Source organism: Phytophthora infestans, genomic scaffold (genome assembly GCF_000142945.1).
Source record: "Phytophthora infestans T30-4 supercont1.34 genomic scaffold, whole genome shotgun sequence".
Classification (NCBI taxonomy): Eukaryota; Oomycota; class Peronosporomycetes; order Peronosporales; family Peronosporaceae; genus Phytophthora; species Phytophthora infestans.
Window position 1 is genome coordinate 333332 of NW_003303725.1, and position 4173 is coordinate 337504.

The following is a 4173-nucleotide window of genomic DNA, read 5'->3' on the forward strand; positions in this document are numbered from 1 at the left end:
GCTAATGCTGATCCGACACTGTGCGAATCTTAAACATCTACTGCAGCAACCTGTCTGTCCGTCACACTAAATTGTCGTGCCTGTCACGCTTTTCCGGACAAATCATTGGATAAAATAATTTAAATATTTCTACTGGCTGCCGAGCGCAGCGAAGGTGGCCCCGATTGGCCTAAAAGCTGCCGAGCGCAGCGAGGCGGCCCAAATCGGCACTTCTGCAACCCTGCGGGCGTATGGGCCCGCCTGAGCCACAATCTGCCAGCCTACCATGCGAGTAGTGAAGCGAGCCGTAGCGAGCGGAACGGAGGCAAAACACAAGGAACGACATTCATTCTTTCCCGCCGCGTAGCGGCGGCACTCGGCTAGTCTTGCTAGCAATCGGTCCAGCGTCGCCAGGCAGCTGTCGAAATCCTCGCCACCGAAGCAAATGTCATCCACAAACGACCGTCGACCAAATACAGGTACCAGCGATGATTCGTCTGGCTCCCCCGTTCGTAAACATGTCAGCGACGGGGCTGTTGACGAGTTGTAGTACAGGGTCGGTCTCTACCGGTGCTTCGCGGTCTGCCGCGAACTTCGTTTGAAACGAACCCTCGGCGCTTGGCCCACGACGTTCCTTGGCCTGTTCTTCAGCTAAACGCATCCTCTCCGAGTATTCAAACCAACCTCCTTTAGGTTGAACGAACCCCCAGAGTGCGTTGTCAATCATACGCTGGTAGATCATCGGCGCGTTCTTTAACCCAAAGGGCATGCGTAACCACTCGAAATGTCCGAGTGCGCAGACGAACGCCGATACTTTACGCGCTCGCAAGGTCATCGTGACCGCCCAGAAGCCGCTTGCTGCATCCAGCGAGCAGAACCATAGGTAGCGCTCGAGATCTGCTAACAGGTCGTCGACTAGCGGCATTGCATATTCCATGATCGCGGTGATAGCATTCACCATCTTGTAATCAATGCAGAGCCGGATGTCCAGCCCGTTCTTTTTCATCACAATCACGATCGGCGATGCCCATGGACTGTCTATAAAGACGATCAGTCCTGCACGCAATAAAGCGCGCAGCAGCTCGTACAGCTTGCCGAGAAATCGCAGCGGCACGCGTCGGGCACGCTGTTTAATTGGGGCGTGCCCCTGTGTGTCGATATCGCATACCGCTCCGTAGGCTGGCGGCGGCAGTGCGTTACCACTAGCAATCAGGATGTGCTCGTGGTTCTTTAGCGTCGCGACCAGACGTTCTCGGCGTTCAGTCGACAGCTCAGGATCAGCAACATTAGGCGCAGTGTAGTCAATTGTCGTGTTGATCTCTTCGGTCAGATCCGGCAGGAATGCCAGCTCCTTCGCGTAGTCGTCCAAGCCAATGTTGTTAGCTATGTGTTCGTAGAAATCATTTCTCGTATCCTCCGTTGCTTCGTTTCCTTCGGTCGTTAACACTCGAGCAACCGAGATGTATGTTCCGTCCAACGTCGCTACGGATTCTTCCCTTGACTCAACATTGGCATCCGCTTTGATTTCAACAGTCGGTACTTGGTCCATCTCCTTCCCATCCTGGTTTCCCATCTCTGGGCCATCTGCCGAGTCGTCGTTCGCAATATTGAATGCGTGGGCCGCCGACATATTGAGCTGTTGACTTTTGTTCCGCTCCTCGTTCTGCCGCTGTCTTGACATTTCGGAATTCGCACCAATCTTGCAATGAATACTCGGTGCCGTACTCAACACCTTCTGCGCGATGCCTGTATCCTCTGGATCAAGCACCGATGTCTCGTTCGCAGATTTGGTGACACACAAGGCCGGGACAGCTTCGTCAAAACGGGTGACTCCATTCAATCCAGTGCCGTTGCTTGTCGCTTCCGTGGTCACCCCTGACTGGACACTAACACTCGTTGGCGTATGTACCACGTTCACCGGTCTCAGTAGTTCGTGTGTACGCACTACCGAGGCTTCGTTCGCGTTATTGCTTCCGCCATGGGTTGTCGTGTACGTGTCCAAAGGTTCTGCGGAAGGAAGACACGCGACGGGCTCTGTCCCAATCCCGATCCGAAGCCCGGCGGAGATCCCTCTCGACGCCGCCTCCACAAATCGCTGGCGCAGCCGGATCCGGAGGCGACACTGCGGGATCCGCGATCCAAGTCGACAGCGACGGCGGATCGGGTAGCGATGGTGGGAGGGGGTCGCCTCGTGGCGGCGGACTCCTTGGATCTGGCGGAGGGGGGGCGCCTGGTGGCGGATCTCCCGGATCTGGTGGAGGGGGGTCGCCTCATGGTGGTGGATCTCCAGGATCGCCCCATGGTGGCGGTTCCCCAGGATCGCCTCATGGTGGCGGATCCCCGGGATCGCCTCACGGTGGCGGATCCCCTGGATCTGTCTTGATCCCCGCTCCCCCTAACTCGTCACTGCCAGGGATGCTCCCCGTGGCTCCGTTCGGTCCGGATGCCGCTTTCATTCCTGGTAGACGTGCTCCTGTGGCCTTCGCTGCCAGAGACATCGAGCCTTGGTCAGCCAAGAAATTGAACCGAGTCGCGGTCATCTCCATGAAGGTCACGGTTCTGTTTCCGGAGTTGCCTTTTCGGGCTGAGTGGATATTCCCTCGGACAGCGGACGCCATCCCGAGGGCCGGGTACGTGGATTCGCTCATCACCAGACCCCTCGTGGAGGAACTGACAAGTGCTGCCCCGTGGGATACGCTGGTCACCACACCGGTGGATCCGGTTAGCTTCAGGGGTGATGTGCGTGGGCGACTCGGGGTATTCGTTCGGGCGTTCCGGGATTTCGCCTCCAAGCACCGGGTTGCTATATGGGAGGGCACTCACCGGTTCCCCATCTCTCGGAATCAATTGCAGGGTTCGACTTGGTTGTCCAGCTTCAACAAGCAGCGTGGTAACCGGCGTAGCCATGCGGGCCGAGCTTGGAAGAGAGTCCTTGTGATTCTCGTGTTAGCAATCCAGGACGGTTGGTGTGACGTGGATATTTTGCTGGATCCATCCTTCTTGCATCTACCCCGACGCGGGGATAAGGTAGCTTGTTTTCCGGGATCCGTATCCCGTCAAGCCAACTTGGAGGATCTTAACCTCCATCGCCCAGAACCCACGAGCCTATTGGAAGCCTTGCGAGAGATCGACGAAGCCGAGCCTTGGCGCATCCAGTTTCGCGGGGACCTGAGCCAACACCCAGGACGCCAGATCCAGCGTCTAGTGGGCAAGTTCTTCAATGTTCAGCCCAAGACTACCTGATCCTCATCACTCTTCGACACCACGCCCCAGTTTCCGTCTTCGTGGATTCCTTTCGTAGCAGTAACTAGCGACTGGATACTGGGTCGAGCTAGCCTTTTGCATAAGCTATTATAATCCACACTTTCTTACTTGAATATGCTTACAACATTCCTTCGTCGGTTGAGAAATCTAGTCCACCCTTTCAGTGTACACCTGGATCTGGGCTGGATCCACCCTTTCAGTGTACACCTGGATCTGGGCTGGATCCGCCCTTTCAGCGTACACCTGGATCTGGGCTGGATCCGCCCTTTCAGCGTACACCTGGATCTGGGCTGGATCCACCCTTTCAGCGTACACCTGGATCTGGGCTGGATCCACCCTTTCAGCGTACACCTGATTCTGGGCGAGATCCCGGATCCAGTTGGATCTGCGCCTGGATTTCATCCGGATCTAGCGCCAATGACACAGGTTCAATCGGGTCAGTATAGTTCGGGCCCTTGAAAGCTCGTGCTCGAAATCAAGCAGGACTCCTCACACGTAAAACGTCACTCTTATGCATAAACATTCACTTCTTCCTCCTAATCCACCCTGTGGATTCGTCTTCTCTTTCTTTCCGATGTGACCAACTCATATCAGCGATCCTCCTCCTCCTGACCCACACCCTTCCTGTGGGTCCTTCTTCATTCTCCCATCGAAATGACCAACTCACATCCATGGATCCCCTCCCTACTCTTCTTCGTGAGACTGCATCACGCCGAATCTGTTACGATTCGTACGATCCCTCAAGAAATCATAGAGTAATGCTCCACAGTTTCAGATCTGCCTCGTCTACCCAACTAGGTTCGTCATATCCACGCCAATGCACCAAAAACTCACGGTAAATCCGTCCCGGATGCGAGGTCGGCTTCCGCGAATCTCAAATCGAGGGGACCTTCTCGACTTTCGAAATTCATCCGGCTTTCGAGATTTCCA